The sequence below is a fragment of the Taudactylus pleione genome, unplaced genomic scaffold, assembly GCF_031769625.1.
Source record: "Taudactylus pleione unplaced genomic scaffold, aTauple2 ptg000198l, whole genome shotgun sequence".
In the NCBI taxonomy this organism is placed as follows: domain Eukaryota; kingdom Metazoa; phylum Chordata; class Amphibia; order Anura; family Myobatrachidae; genus Taudactylus; species Taudactylus pleione.
In genome coordinates, this window is record NW_028284600.1 from 20,575,373 (window position 1) to 20,592,576 (window position 17,204).

At 48.5% G+C, this 17,204-nt stretch overlaps 1 pseudogene; it reads right to left on the bottom strand.

Annotated features, from left to right (window-relative positions):
- Positions 1-2,270: 2,270 nt before the first annotated feature.
- LOC148518913 (uncharacterized) overlaps positions 2,271-17,204 on the bottom strand; it is a 35,994-nt pseudogene continuing 21,060 nt past the window's right edge.

Sequence of the window (17,204 nt, forward strand, 5' to 3'; positions counted from 1 at the left end):
GGATGAGGATGACATCTTGCCTCCGTAGAGCCAGTTTGTGCAGGGACACATTAATTGCCAGCTTGTTTTGTGGGGGCCCAAACGAACCAATCATTTCAGCCACAGTTGTGTGGCAGACCCTGGCGCTGAAATGATTGATTTGTTAAAGTGTGCATGTCCTGTTTATACAACATAAGGGTGGGTGGGAGGGCCCAAGGACAATTCCATCTTGCACTTCTTTTTTTTCTTTGCATTATGTACAGTTTGGGGCCTAGTTTTTATAACTGCCATCCTGTCTGCCACTGCAGTGTCACTCCTAGATGGGTCACGTGTTTGTGCCGCCCACTCGTGTCGCTTAGCATAGTCATCCAGCTACCTCGGTGCAACCTTTTGGACATGAAAACACTATTGTGAGGTGTGAGGTGTTCAGAATAGACTGGAAATGAGTGGAAATGAAGGTTATTGAGGTTAATAATTGAATAGGAGCATAAAAACCCACAAATTCTGTGATTTTAGCTGTTTTTATGCTTTATTTAAAAAAAATACAGATCCAAAACACAAAACCCAGAACCCAAAACACGGAAGGGTGGTTTTGGCAAAACCAATCCAGATCCAAAACACGAAGAAAGATCCAGATCCAAAACCAAAACACAAAACACGAAAAGTGGCCGGTGCACACCCCTACTTCTAAGTGGGGCCCCAAACTTCTCCTCTGTTGCCCATAGGGTATCTAGCAGGCGCTTCCAGTGCATTTCTTGTAATCCTAACCAATGCAGCTTACCCACTCACAACAAAAAATTGGGACGTCCGCTATCTCGTTGGCAACACCCGAAACATTCCGTGCCCTAAACTCAATATTCCTTACACACATAGCAGTGTAAATGCCTAACAACCGTTCGGTCGGATCTAAGTCCGTCCCTGATTAGTGCCGGCCTATACCACACCTAAGTTATCACCAAAACAGGATTTTCCTATTGCAAAGCTTGCTAGCCCACAGCTCGACCGCCACTGCTATTGGAAAAATCTCAATAATAAGGATGTTCCTGGCTAGGCTCTGAACCCCACAAGAATCCGGCCAAGGCTCATGCACCACTCCCCTTCAAAAATGCACCACTTAAGGAACTGGACGCATCTGTAAACAGTCTAAGTTCGGACTTGGCTACGGGTGACGAGGGCGGAACTGTACGCCGTTGAATTTGCGCATAAAAACCAAACAAATGCGCAGATCTCCACTCAGCTCCAGAGAGATGTATATGAGGTGACGAGGCTTCCTAATCCCCGCTGTGGCTCTCTCTAGCCATCTACTGAAAAACCGACACCTATGTATGACTCTAACGCGAAACTGAGGGGGCCCAACAGCGACTGCAACTGTATTAGCGAAACCTTTTTTGCCGAAACGAAATGCTTCTAGCAACTCACCAAAACTCCATGCCTTCGCCATAGGCAAGCAGCATAAACCTATCAAGGTATCAATTTCTATCCCCATTTAAAATATATGCGCATAACTAAATCCTCCTTCCTGTCACGAGCCACCGGGGCTCCCATAGCGACGAACACGGCCAGCAAGGAAATTAAAAAAATACTCGCAAACTCAGGTATCTACTTACCCCTTAACATGAAAACATTCAGGTAGTGGGACACAACAGTATGTCCTATACCCGACTGGACACACCACTGCAAAAAGTAATAAACACTCAAAGAAAGTAGATGAAATGAAAAGGCACATTCGGCCGGCATCTGTCTAACGTAATTGAGCAAATCCCATATCTTTAAAGGACTCGGGATGAAATGGGCAGCCGTTGAAAAGTGGATTCGATATCTGCCTTAGCTAGTAGAGCCCTCCCCCCTAAACCTTGTACCATTTCCAGGGCATGTTTGAAAGATTGGAAAACGACGCGGTGATCTGATGGATATTTTGCGTGGTTGCCCAACCCTTCTATTTGGGTAAGAGAAACGCTGTATCAACCCAAATTTACCCAATTCCTTCTACGAAGCCCCCTTGAAGGCGGTGCACCTAAACTCCATCCACTTTACTCCTAGCGACTTCTGGATGGTCAAGTACTACTTTCAGATTCCTCTTAGAAACCCGAGATAACTCCTGTGTCAAAGGTAAACTCCTTGGCTAGGTGACCGCTCTCGCAGAGCATGCAGATACAGTATGTCTGTATCCACAGCCTGTCCCTTATGACACTGCATGTTATTAACCGCATAGCACTACCCACCTGATGCCCATAGATCTGGGGCGGGCCAGAAAGGGCTGCTACTGACCAGCGGAGGAAACCAAAGGCGTGCTAAGCAGACCTCGTTGCGTGAGTAATGCATGAGTTTGCGCAGCCTTTCAGATGAACTGGAAGAATTGCTAAATCAGTAGATGTGTAATGCGAGCTGCATGATGGAGTAACACCATGCTCACCGAATCCTGACGCTGAAGAACCAGCCACTGCCTCCTGGATGTTTGCCAACAGTCCCTCGTTGCGCAGTGCGCCCACCACGATTTGACTCGACATAATCACCATAACATCTGTCCACGGGACCTCGGCAACGTGCCTGGAAGACTCCAAAACTGCAACCTGGGGGCTTGAAACAATCACAGGTGAAACCAAGGGAATAGCAGGTTCCTCCGCAGGGATGCCTGGTGTGGCAGGGACACGGGTGGGGGTGCTGGTGGCTGGGGGGGCGGAAGGGGAAGTGGGGGTTGTGGCATGTGTGCTGCTTGCGGATACACAGCTGCGGGGGCAAGGGGGAGGAGAGGCAGTCTCTGCACCTGGTAGTAAGGTGAAAAATCTTGGGAAAGTGGGCGATCTGGTACAGGGTGGGAGGTTGTGGCTGGTGGTACATAGGTGGGGCTGAAAGATACGGGGTGGAATATTGTAAGGAGAGGTTGTGTGGAGGCCCTGTGGCAGGAAAATAAGAAGACCAGTCGGGCTGCTGATCTCCAAAAATAGGGGAACAGGGGTAATGTGCTGCATGCCAAATGCACCCAAATGCAAAGGGGTGTAAGCCCCCCTATGGGTGCAGGTGAAATCGTCGTGAGAAGGTTGCTCGGTGCTGTGCTTATTGTCCCAGTGATGTGGTGTCACGATCCGGTGCAAATGTTCCTCTGTGGAGGACGGTGAGCCAGGGGGTTCGGGTGACTATGGGAGTGACTGGACTAGGTCTCCTAGTTGTGGCCAAACCTGCCCAGAGACGCGGAGTCTAACTCACTTGGTGGTTTTCTCCAGTGACCCCTCCAATTGGGACTTGGTTTTCCGCTGCACCAAGTGAGCAGATCGCTGCCCTCTGGACAGGTACCTGGGATTGGCAGAGAAGACCGGAAACTATAATGAATGCTATAATACTGGTGGTAACTGAATGCTTGAACTCTGGAGCTGGATCTGAATACTTAGAAAACAGGAAAATAATCTGGATGCTAGAACACAGGCATGGACTGGAAATAGTTAAATATATTGGTGCTGATTTGCACAGACAAGATACAGAGCAGAGTGGACAAAGGCAAATACTGGGAGTGCTGGAAATGCTGGTACTGCTTTGCACAGACAAAACACAGAGCAGAGTGGACAAAGGCAAATACTGGGAGAGTAACAGATTCTGGAGCTGATTAACACAGTGAGACAAAGAGAGAAGACAGGCATATACTGGGAAAGCTAGGAATGCTGGTGATGAATTACACAGTCAAATACAGGGCTGTAGTCTGGCTGGGAATGCTTAAAGAGGCAGCTGGGAGCTAATTAGTACTAGCAGGTAATCTGACACCTCAGTAGCACATATACAAAGACACACAGACATAGAAAAACATGAAAGACAGAATACTGAGAGAGAACTAATCTCTCAGACTGAGAATAGCATGGAAGCTAATACTGGAAACTGGAGAACTGTGAGCAGGCTGAAGCAACTCTCTGAAGGAATAGCACAGAGCAACATAGTATCACAGGCACTGGAACAAAGAAGTTGAACAGCAGCTTCCTGTTCCTGGAGTCAGACTAAATTACCCCTGGGTAGCTGATCATTGGATCAGAGGATCAGCTGAGTGACCACAGGACTATCACTGGGAGAGACTAGTCAGGTGATATGAGCCAACATGGCTGCGCCTATGTCCGGCACCCCAGAAACCAGGACGCAGGCATGGAAGCCCTAGCGGACCCCAGGGAGAATACTCAGTCTCCACTCACCTCCACTCCCAGCGTCTGGACACCTAAGTCCAAGGACACCAGCGCAGAGGTGAGTAGCGGCCGATCCCAGGCTGCATCCTGACATGTGGGACAGCACAGAGGAAGACATACTATGTGGGGAGGCCCCAGGGCTAAACAATAGTGGGATGATTGAGGAGGGGGGGTGCCTGCCCCAGGGGCAGTGGGGGAGGCTGGTGGTTTGCGGGACTATGTAGTGCTCCTTGCTGCTGCTGTGGAAAATCTAAAATGGCTGCCGCAACCATGTGGGTTGGGCCATCCGCCGATGCAGGACGAAGCTGGCCGGGTACAGCGGGGATGGCACCGGGTAGCTGTAGCTGCCTATGCTACTCGCTGCACTGCCAGAGATCCAGGCAGCCATAATGAGAGGGGAGGCCGTGGGGATGCCAGGAGCCCACTGACCGGAAGCGGGGACCCAGGCTGGGGCAGCATCGCGGCTGGAAGCAGGCCGCGCCCCAGGCTTGGATAGGGGCACTGACGTGGAGGTAAGGGGCCTAGCAGCCTACATCAAGCAGCAGGGGGGGAGGGGCATAACGATGGAGCCTGGGCAATGGCAAGGCAGGGAGGAGAGGGGTGGGGGGCACTGGCAGACAACGGGGAATGAAGGAAGGGAAGCAGGGGAGGGAAAAGAAAAGAGGGGAACAGGTGTATAAAGAAATGGAGAGGAAAGAATAGAATAAGAAAAGCAGGATATTAAACAATAAAAGACAGACAGGTATAATACAATATGTATGACACTTAGCCAGCCTCATTGAATAAACTGGAAAGAGGAAGATGGCTTCTCTCACCAGACTATTTATATGGGACCTCTAAGCCCTCCCCTAAATCCTACAATAGGCTTATACTCCTCAAGTGACCAATAACTAACCACACCCCCTTCCAGCTTTTAACCCTTAACTTACCTAACAAAATTACAAATCAAACAGGGTACTTATCTATCCTCAAACTTATTCAAGTATTCGGATGCATTTACTGCTCATTCCTCTTCCACCCTTACCATGCCACCCAGTTCATCCACTCTCCTCCCCAGCTATAATACTCCCCTCCCTCTACTAGTCCATACAGTCCCCCATACATTGCCATTTCTACCCTGCTCATACAACTTGCCCTCTGCTCTCTTGCCAACCTCCTCATTTTTATCTTTTCCCACTTTGTCATACTCCACTGTATCTCTCTCTGCCTCCCCTCCCACTCTCACTGCCTTTCTCTTGCTCACTCTCTCTGTTCTCTCCTCCACTCCTAACCCTCCCCAATAACCTCCACACATACCCTCTCTCCCTGTGTGACTCCACCTTCTCTCCCTTCTGCATCTCTCGCATGCCACATCCCCATACTCTACCACTGTCGCTCCCCCTGTTGTTAACGCAGCCCACAACTGCATACCAGTAACCTTGCCAACCTCATTCATATCCCTTCATTTCTCTTGTGCACCCTGAAATGTAAGGTCTGTCTGTAACAAACTGACCTCCATCTACGCACATTTTATTTCCCACTCCCACAACAATTTTCCTCTTATTGAGACCTGACTACACTCATTTGGAGGTATCTCATGCTCCCACAGTTCCAAACTTGATGATCAGCAAAGTGGTGAAATGAGGGTCGTTCTTTTTTCCCAGCTGCTCTTTCCAGATCCTACATCCAGAAGGGTCTATGCCCTTGTTCTCTTTCGAAGTCCTCTCTATCCAACTCAATGTTAGCTATGTTCAGGTGATGGTCATTTACCATCTCCCAGGTCCCACTTACCACTTCCTAGATAACTTTCCCATATGGTTCCTCCACTTTATTGCCTCATTCTGTGGGACTTCAACATCCCTATTGACAATCACTTGAGCACTGATGCCTCCAAACCTTTTTCTCATCTCTTCCTCTTTTGCTCACCCAATGGGGCTCCTCCCCAACTCCCTCTTCCCTCTGTCTGACCATCATCTCCTCTCCTTCAGCCTTTCCCTTCTCATGTCACCTCCTCCACCTCCCAAATCTACTTTCAACAAATGGAACATCAGCACCCTAGATCCTTGGGCTCCTATGCCCTAGTTGTGACTCATAGCCTCTGGCAGTCCATGCTCCAAACCTAGGCACTCTACACTCATCTGCTACCTCAAAAAATGCTTTCATACTAATGAGTAACACTGGCGATAGTCATGCTCTCTCACCAACCATCCATGTCAATTTCATCCTATCCTCCTATAGCTCTGTCCTATCTCTTTACAAACAATCTTATTTCATGTCTCTCATTTCATCCCAGTCTTCCAAATACAACGGTCGGGACTGCGATCGCAGTGGCTACACATGCCTATCACAGAGTGATTGACAGGTAGTGCCATTTGTGGGTGGTGATGGAGGGGTGGTCGGGAAAATGCAGGTGTGCCAGTGTATTTGAATGCCGTTGCATGGGCATGCATAAATTAGCCACTGCGATGCTGTATGCAGCCTGAGGCCTCATAGCGTGCGCTGAAGTTAGCAATTTCTGAGTGAGGTCAGAGCTTGTACAAGTGTGCGTGAGGCTGCGATGGTACACGATTGTACCGATGTTTTCGCAGTCTTGCTAAACATTACGGATGTGTGTAAGGTAAGGTGGGCGTCCTTGTGTAGTGCTGCGATGGCAAAGCAGTCGCAATGGATTAGCAGACCCTCCAACATGACCCGTTCCATTAGGTACAAAATGCTCTGCTCCTGGACTTCCCTCTTAATTTATGATTGCAGCCACTTGTGGTGAAACACCTGTCTCATCAATTACCTAGCTCAACACAGGTGACTGCAATCATACAGTACATTAGGTGGGAAGTCCAGGAACAGAGCAATTTGTACCTAATGGAACGGGTCATGTTGGAGGGTAGGGATTAGCATACTATCGTAGTTGAACTGCGTGCGTAATCACTATTGCATTCACAGTTGCGTTCCATAATGAATCAGGCCCAAAGTCACTAAGAAATACAGTAAAACTGGAGACAAATAATGTCTATTTTTGCTAACCCCCTTCTTAAGACACGCCCACTGTAAAGGGCACAGTAACGTATGTAATGTATTCACTGAAATTGAAGCTAGCAGTAAGAAAAGCACTAGTTCTGTGCACAGCACGGCACATGGTAGGACAGCAGATATACCAAATATGGCTTGAAGAGTTGGATTTATCATAGTGTAAGAGTGCGTACTTGGCATGTATGTTCCTATGCTAGTAATGCTGCAGTAACATCTCAGATACTTTGTATTTTTTCTATAAATTTGACAACTGCAAATTTAATTTCCCTAAATAATAAATACTAACAAACGACAAGATTTGCATATAGAGTAAATCAGGCTTCCGCGGCTGCCCGCAACTACTGTCACTTTTCATCTATATCTGATTCAGTCCCGTTGAGTCTTTGACTGTCTCATATTGTAGCATTTACTCTCCATTGTAGAACATTAGGCACTGTCTGGGGAATAGGGCAGCTATCCTACGTCTGTTACATTTTTAGGAATAAATTGTACATATACAGTAAAATACATGTTGTGCGAAAGCCTCTTGTAAAGCTCAGTTATCACCATTGTGCTTTTTGTGTTCTATTACATACAGATGTATCTACAATAACCTATTTTCAAATGACACCAAATATCCCCGTTTGGTGCGCCAAGATTATGCGACTAAGCTGCGCCATACATCCCACCATACGCTTTTGTACAGAATATGAATCTTAGTCGCATCACTAATGTGACAACAGCACAATGCACTGGACACTGGCACTGGACATCGCATGCAGCTGCTGTGTGCGATTGGGACGCTAACTTGGGAAAAATGGTAAAAGACTAACGACCTACACGAGCAAGTCACGCCATGCATCCAATCACGCAGCGTTAATCTGCGATTTTATACCACTACATAGCAAAAAAATGACAAAATATTACCAATCTTAAGCACCCAGCGACTTTGGATGAAGCTATGATACAACACAGCTACTACATTTATAGGTATAAAAATCAGTGAATTGCTACCTGTGCCTCTAGATTGCACCATGCTCCCTGCGCCATATCATAACAAAAAGGACAGATGAATGAGGACGCATCTGTAGCAGAAATTGAAGAACACAATTGTCCTGACACACTATGGGCAACAGAAAAACACATCAGTGATGGACCAGGTGGTCCTCCAAGCTCACATCACAGTGCATGATTAACCTCCAATCTCAAGAGATGTCTACACAACATACTAGCGTGCCCAAGTGGGTACCCAGAGGAGAAAGCATTCTAAGAGGTGCACTATGCATATAAGTATAAACATTTCTGTTTTTCTCCTACAAAAACTTCTATTGAAACCTATTTATAGTTAAAAGGAAATCCTGTTCCAGCAATGTACCACAAGACTAGGTACAGCGGTGTATCTACTCTGCAGCTTGCTATACAGTAAATGCCCTCACTCTGCCTAATGCTGGGGACACACTTGGTTGACCCTGCGGCTGATCGGCTGCACCTCTGGCCTACCAGCCCATTTGGTAAGCTATACACACTTACTGTACCAATCAGCCGCTCACTATGTCTGGCCAGACATTACAACTTTAGAATGTAAGCTCTTGAGAGCAGGGCCCTCTACCCTCTTGTGCTTCTCCGTTCTCTACTTTCATCTACTTCTAAAGCTGCATACACACACACAACGATTTTGTTAACGATTTTATGAACGATGTCAGATTTTTTAAAGTGTAATGAATGATTTTTTTGAACTACAAACATGCAAGCCCCGGAGCGAGAGAGAAATTCTCTCACTCCTGGGCTCACTACAAAATGGGCCAGTGATGTCAGTGGGAGAGCTTGCGGCAGATGAGACCCTACCACAAGGGTCTCGTCGCAAGCCCCGATGGTCACCATGGTCTTGACCATCGCTACCATCATCCTGGCCGCTTGTTAAAGCTGTGGGTGGCAACCCACAGCCTAGCGAGCGGCCAGGAGGCCGGATAATTTTTTAGATGCGGCCGCCCTCATTCAGAGCGAGCGCTCGCATTTTGCAAGCGGCTCTGAATGAGGTCCTCAGAGTGTAGAAGAGGTGTAAAAAAATGTAAAACCAGTAAGGCAGTAGAACAAACTATGCATTCAGAAATAGAAATGTCACAAATCCCTGAGGAGAGTCCAAGTGAGTCCACGAGTGCGATGTGTGAGACTGACCTTTCTGCTACTCCTGTACTCGCAGAGAAGCCGTCTTCCACCATTTCTGCTCCCTCTGCAATTGTAGGGATGAGCAGCACAAATGCTGATGACATAGAAATTGAGTATGCCATGAGGAAGTGCAAGAGGATGAAGGGTAACTGACTCCTGCGCTATTAGGGATGTTGTTTGTGTAAGTCAAGCACCAGTGGAAGCAGCTCTTGGCCATGATAAGAGGAATGCCATTGTCATGCCTGGGCATAGGAACAACAAATCCACCCCTTATGTGTGGAATTATGTGTACCCAAATCCTGACAATTGTCAAACCATCTGTAGAGCTTGTAAAACCACGATAAGTAGAGGTAGAGACGTTAACCATCTAGGAATCTCCTCTGTGTTACATCATTTACAGTGAACTCATGAAAATTTTTGACATCATCAGAAACTGGCGCTAAGAAAATACCAACAAGCAGTCCAGCATCAGCTAGCTCCCTTCTCTGAACTAGATCCCAGTACCTGCAATCTTTACCGCCAACACCTTCATCCTCAATATCCAAAGTAATGATCGGAGGTAGTCCTGCATCCAATTTGGTGACTCCTCTCCTATCCAGGATTCCTCAAAAGAATTCTTCAACGTTTGGCCTGCTGCTTCTGCTGCTGGGGATGGGTCTTCATCCCAGAAGGGGGACGGGGACCAAGAAGACTAGTATTTAAAAAAAACAACTGACTGTGAAAAAATCCTCTGCAATGGGAAGCAAGTAAGCAAGCTCTCACCCAGTCGCACAGCGGAGCACTGATGCCATCATAGCTATGCTAGTATTAGATCTGCATCCAATATCAGCTATTTCACACAGTTAACTGAGGTCCTGTGTCCCTGATACCAAATTCCATCTCTGTTCCATTTTACCCGTAAACCCATTCCTTGGCTGTACCAGGACGTTAAAAAAAAACTTTTCTTGGCCTACAAAATGCCAATCTACCCACTGTCCACCTAACTACAGATATGTAGACAAGCGGTAGTAGGCAAATTAAAGGTTACATGACTGTAATAAATAAATTTTAATAAAAACATGTTTGATAAGTTTTAAATAAATGTTCTTGAGCTAATTCAATCATGAAAAATCCAACAATTTCTGAGCAGTTTTTTTTTTAAATATTAGCCAGTTAAATGTTAAATAGGGTATTTTGAGTGCTGATAGGCTGAGTGGAGCAGGGGACCCATGTTGCTGAAATCTGATTGATCAGCACAGACAGGTGATCGCAACCAAGATGGTGGTGCCCATGGTCCACAAAAGCAAGGAATGAACAGGATAGAATGCCAACCACACATGCTGGTTGGAAAGCATAAACCTTGGAGTGCACCTTCTGTGGCCAGGAGGGACACGGAGGGCCGTGAAACTGTATATCACCATCAGACTAGGTTACAGTGACTTGTACCCCAATTGAGACACTTGTGACACCCCATATAGGCTGGGACAAGAGTCACTCTGAAGCACATGGGCGCTAGAGTCAGACATCATCTGAAATGTGTGGAAACTCATATAGGGTGTCTGAGGCACTTGTGACGGTGATAACATTACACGCAGAGCTGCGTAGGAGATCGCAAGGGCTAATTTATGTATGCCCATGAAGCGGCAGTCAAACGGACAGACCCGCCTGCATTTTACAGACCACCCCCCATCCTGGGCCGGTGCTACCATTAGGTAACATTAGGCAGTTGCCTAGGGGCGCCAGCCACTGGAGGGCGCCGCTGAGGCCACAAAAAAAAGGATGTCTCTTTCAGCCCTGGGTAAGTCTACTGATGACCAAGGTTGATGCAGGGGTGTGTGTGTGTGTGCTAATTACTGCAGACAGGCTTAGTGTGTGGGGGTGATGATGGTTTTATTGAGTGCTGACAGAGTAAGTGTACATGTGCGTGTGTAGGTCTAATGAGGGCTGGGTGAGGTGTGTGAGTGAGGGAGTTAATGGGTGCTGACATATAATGGGGCACAGATGTGTGGCATAAATATATATTGGGGCATGGATGTGTTGCATAATGTATTGGGGCACAGCTTTATGGCAAATAAAGAATTGGGACACATGTGGGGCATATGTATTAGGGGCATTGTGTAGTATAATTCATGACTATGTGGCATACAATACATTTTGTGCACAGCTGCATGGCATATGTATTGAGGGCACAAATGTGTGGCATATTATGTATTGAAGGCATTGATGTGTAGCATAATTATGAATTGGGGATACAGCTGCATGGCATATAATGAATTTGTGGCACAGACATATGGCATGTTATGAATTGGGGGCAGTGTTATGAAGCGCATTATGATTTTGGGGCTCTGATGTGTGGCATATTAGTTGGTGCATTTCTATATAGTATATTATGAATTTGGAACACTGCTCTGTTGCAAATTACGTATTGGGGGCACTAATGTGTAGCATAATTATGAATTGTATTGGAGTGAGCAGGGGCGTTGGATGAAATGTTGCCTAGGGTGCCTAGACACCTTGCACCGGCCCTGCCCCCATCACCACCCCCCAAATGCTGACAGCCTGTCACTCACTTTGTAATGGATTCCTGTATGCATCCATAGTCACTATGCATTCACCGCGAGCACACAGTGCAGCTTATACACATGCGCGATGGCAAACAATCGCTCGATCTGTGGGCCTGATTCATCAAGGAATGCAAATGCGAATGCAATAGCGATTACATACTCAGTTCAACTGCGATAGTATGCTAATCCATTGCGATCGCAGTGCCACCACAGCACTACACAAGGATGGCCACTTTACTTTGCACACATCCGTAATGTTTAGCAGGACAGCAAAACCATTGGTACAATCGAGTACCATCGCAGCCTCACACACACTTGCACTTTCCTTTACCTGCCTTGACCTTCTGACTCTTACCAAATTAGCACATCCTACTACCATTGCATAAACTTCCACAGAACTTAGGGGGTCATTCAGACCTGCTCGTGAGCGCAGGACACTCACAAGCGGGTCGATGTTCCCCCACTGCGCATGCGCACGATGGAGGGAGCTCCGTCGTGCGCATGCGTGAGACACGGGAGCGATGGGCTCTCCATCGCTCTGGGTCTCGCACCAAAGGGGGCGTGCTGTCGATGTTGATTGACAGCACGCCCACTTTGGTGGGCGTGCCGGGGGCGTGGCTGCCAGACGGAGGCGTTCCCATGGGAATGCCTACCGTCTGAAACCGGCCGAGTGATTTTGGCTCTGATAGAGCCAAAATCACTCCAGGGCTTGCGGCAGCGAGACCCTACCGCAGGGTCTCTGTCGCAAGCCCGATGGTCGCGATGGTCAAGACCATCGCGACCATCATCATGGACGCTCGCATATGCTGTGGGTGATAACCCACACCTATGCGGGCGGCCAGGAGGCCGCTCCATTTTCATGGAGGAGGGCACTGATTCAGAGCGAGCGCTCTGGTCAGAGCGTTCGGCTCTGAATCAGGCCCTTAATGTGTATTTTATCTCACTCGAGAAATTTGTAGTCTTGCCTGAACTTACAACATGTTTTGTGATTGACCACCTTGTCTACACCAATAAGTGGTATTTGAGTATCATTGAAAAATTGTATTTGATAAATTGGTTAGGCTTATTTTCTGTAAGCCAGAGTAATAATTATTATGTTAACAAGTAGCCGTATAGATGCATACTAACAAATAGGACCCTTGAATGTGAATTCATGCCTTTATGTACGTTGCTAATGATAGCAATGTGTGTAGTTTGTGCTTACATTGCTGCCCTCATGTGATGAATTTTGATATGACCAGGTTTACAACTCGCTTGAGTCGCTCTACCAGTCAGCCAACACAAATCTAGTCCAAAGAGGCATTACACCCTGCTGCAACCTTATCAGTCACACAGGATTTTTTTGCTTTTGAATTATTATTACCATATATTTAAAATCACAGATGCTATGAGTTGCTATTGGTCAGTGTGGGCTCAGGGCCTGATTCAGAGCCGGACGCTATTTGCGCTCGCTCGTTCAGAAAAAGGGGCTGGCTATTTAAATTGAGCGCTCGCTCTTTGCGGTCTGTTGACGCCTCTATGTCTGAGCGAGTGAACGAAACATGCGCTCGCTATTTTGTAAAGACGCCCCCTGGCCACTCGCATCCTACGTCATCTCCGCTATTTATTAGATTAATCGAGTACATCGAAAGGCGTCTGAACTGCTCGCAGTGCTTGTGGTAGGATTTTCCTATCGCAATCATGCGAACAGTTCAGGCTAAGAGACAACCAAGTCACGTGGCCGATGACGCTGCTTTGTTAATTATGCACACCCTTAAAACGCACGCCTGCGTTCGGATCTCCACTCCCCGTTTTCAAGCACCTTCCCCTGTTACCACCCACAAACGCCTCATCCTGTCACTCAAATTAGCAGGCACTCGCTATTTTGCGAGCGCTCGATTTCTGACCGTACTGACTGGTTGGCTCATGCGCATTATGACCCATACGCATGCGCAGTTGTGCGAACATCGCTCGGAGCGAACGAGCGGCCACTTACGAGCGGCTCTGAATCAGGCCCTCAATGTCCACTACACAATATAAATAAGGATTGAACGATAATGATATCATTATCGTTCAGCCTTTCATTAATCGTGTAGTGGATATGCGCCTTAACTGTATACCATCGTTATGTTATCCACAGTATATGTAAAATATTCTAAATGTCATAATTAACAGAATTTCATTGGAATTTACATGTTACAAGTAGAGATGAGTGGTTCGATTTCCCTGGAAACCGAACACACCTGAACTTGGAGTATCCGAGTGTTCCCGAGTCCCAGCTTGACTCTTCCCACCACATTCGGATCTCAAAATGAGGCAAAATGTCATCTTACTGAGATGGGATGTTTTGGATTGCATCTAACTGTCACTCTCTCAATATTGGTCACCATTTCACACAAGAGAGCATAGGGAACGGTGTGGGAGTGTGGGTTAGAGACCTGTGTTGAAACAAAATGTCATTAGTACGCCATCAGGGTGCCATTAAGGTGCTATTAGGGCTAGGAGGAATAGGTAGGAGTACAAATAGGAGCTCATTCAGACCCGCTCGCAAGATGCAATCACTCGCTGGCAAAAAGGGGCCGGATATTGTAATGAAGTGCTCACACAGCGTCGCGTAAGGATGCCCACTATGTTTTAGCGAGCTACGGCAAAGTGAGCTCGCAAGTGTCTAAAGACGCCCCCTTGCCTCACGCAACAGACGTCATCTCCGGGAAATGAAGGATTAAACGGGACCATCGAGAGCCATTGGAGCTGCTCGCAGCCCTTGGGTTTGCCTTAGCCTGCCACAAGCACAGCTATCAGTGCTGGCTGAAATAAGGGATTTTGCTTTATGGAATCCGAACCCCCCCCGAGCCCCCCGATCCGATTCTGGTCCGAGTCAGTCTCGAGTTTTCCCGACCAACTCGGATCTGAAATAGAGGCAAAACGTCATCATCCCGCTGTCGGATCTCGCAGGTTTTGGATTTTATAAAAGGTCCCCGCATCTGCGCCATTTCTCACTCTGGCTGTGGACAGTGAAGAGGGAGGGTGGGAGTTAGGGCTGGCTGGGCTGTGTTGTGCTGTGCTGCTGTTATCCATAGGTGCCATGGGCCTGATTCAGACCCACTTGCAAGCGGGTCAATGCGCACGTGCAAGCCCCGTAGCGAGAGAAAAATTGTCTTGCTCCGGGGCTCGCTACAAACGGGGTGGCTGTCGATGTTGATCGACAGCTCGCCCCGTTTTGTAGGTGGGGTGGGGGGCGTGGCTGGACAAATGGAGGCGTTCCTGAAGGAATGCCTGCCGTTTGTGGGTGGCCCTACTGACATCACCAGTGATGTCAGTAGTGAGCTTCCGGCTCTATTAGAGCCAGAAGCTCACTGGGGCTTGCGGCAGACGAGACCCTACCACAAGGGTCTCATCGCAAGCCTGATGGTCCATCGCAACCATCACCTGGCCGCTCGCTAAAGCTGTGGGTGGTCATCCACAGCTTAGCGAGCGGCCAGGGGACCGCCCAAAAAAAACAAAAGAGGCAGCCCTGATTCAGAGCGAGCGCTCGCTTTTTGCGAGCGCCTCTGAATCAGGCAATGTGTCCACTCCTCCAAAGTCCATAGGGGCTGGCTGGGCTGTGTTGTGCTGCTGTTGTCCATAGGGGCTGGCTGGGCTGTGTTGTGCTGCTGTTGTCCATAGGGGCTGGCTGGGCTGTGTAAGGCAATCAGTTGTCCATAGGGGCTGTGTCCACTCCAAAGTCTATACGGGCTGGCTGGGCTGTGTTGTGCAGTGTCCCATAAAGGCAGTAGTCCTAAAGGGGTGCTGTAGTGTTGTCCAGGGGGTGATCTGTCCATCAGGGGTGCTCCCCCAAGTGCAAAAAAAACAATTATTTTTTTCTGTGTTTGTGAATTGTGGGCCTGAATCAGACCGGACGCTCTGAACGAACGCTCGCTCTGAATCAGGGCGTTTTTCTTTTGTTCGGCCTCCTGGCCGCTCGCATAGCTGTGGGTGACCACACACAGCTATTGTGAGTGGCCAGGTTGATGGTCGCGATGGTCAAGACCATCACGACTATCGGGATTGCGACGAGACCCTTGTGGTAGGGTCTCGTGGCCGCAAGCCCCAGAGAGCTTCTGGCTCTAATAGAGCCGGAAGCTCTCCCACTGACATCACTGGTGATGTCAGTGGGGCTCCCCCCAAACGGCAGGCGTTCCTTCGGGAACGCCTCCGTTTGGCCAGCCATCCCCCTGCCCGCCTACCAAATGGGGCGAGCTGTCGATGGTGATTGGTGCGAGACCCATAGCGACGGAGCACCCGTCGCTATCCAGGTCTCACGCATGCGCACAACGGAGCCGGCTCCATCGTGCGCATGCCCAGTGGGCAAACATCGACCCAGTTGTGAGCGCTCAGCGATTCCGACCGGGTCTGAATCAGGCCCTGTGTGTGCAGTAGCCGCACGTGCATCAACAATGTAGCAGCGCCAATCATGCGCCTGTGTCATAAATCAAGGGCTGGCTGGCTCGTCTGTTAAAGGGTGGTGTAACCCCCAAAGTGCGCTCCAAAAAAAAAGGAAAAATTCTTCTTTTCTGTGTTTGTGAATTGTGGGCTTGATTCAGACCCCGTCGCAAGCGCTGAGTGCTCGCAACCGCGTCGATGGTGGCCCACAACGCATGTGCACAATGGAGCCAGCTCCGTCGTGCGCATGCATGAGACCTGGCTAGCGACGGGCAATCTGTCGCTCCGGGTCTCGCAGCAAAGGGGGCGAGCTGTCGATGTTGAGTGACAGCTCGCCCCCTTTGGTGGGCGGGCCGGGGGGGTGGCTGCAGAAAACGTGGGCGTTCTCATGAGAGCCTGCCATTTGGGGGCGGCCCCACTGACATCACGAGTGATGTCAGTGGAGAGATTCCGGCTCTATTAGAGCAGAAATCTCTCTGGGGCTTGCAGCCACGAGACCCTACCACAAGGGTCTCATCGCAAGCCCGATGGTCGCGATGGTCTTGACCATCGCAACCATCAACCTGGCTGCTCACTATAGCTGTGGGTGGTCCCCCACAGCTTTGCGAGTGGCCAGGAGGCCGCACAAAAAAAAAAAAACGCCCTGATTCAGAGCAAGCGCTCTTTCAGAGCATCCGGCTCTGAATCAGGGCCAGTGTGCGCAGTGGCCACACGTGCATCAACAAAGTAGCAGCGCCAAGCGTGCGCCTGTGTCATTAGTAAAGGGCTGGCTGGCTGGCTGGCTTGTCTGTTAAAGGGTGGTGTAACCACCAAAGCGCGCTCCAAAAAAATTTAGATATATTTTTCTGTGTTTGTGTGCGCCTTAGCCGCACGTATATATCAATATAACATAAATGGAGGCCAAAAATTTGTCTGCTAAAAATAAAATAGGAAAGGATCAAGAACCACTTCCTCCTAGTGCTGAAGCTGC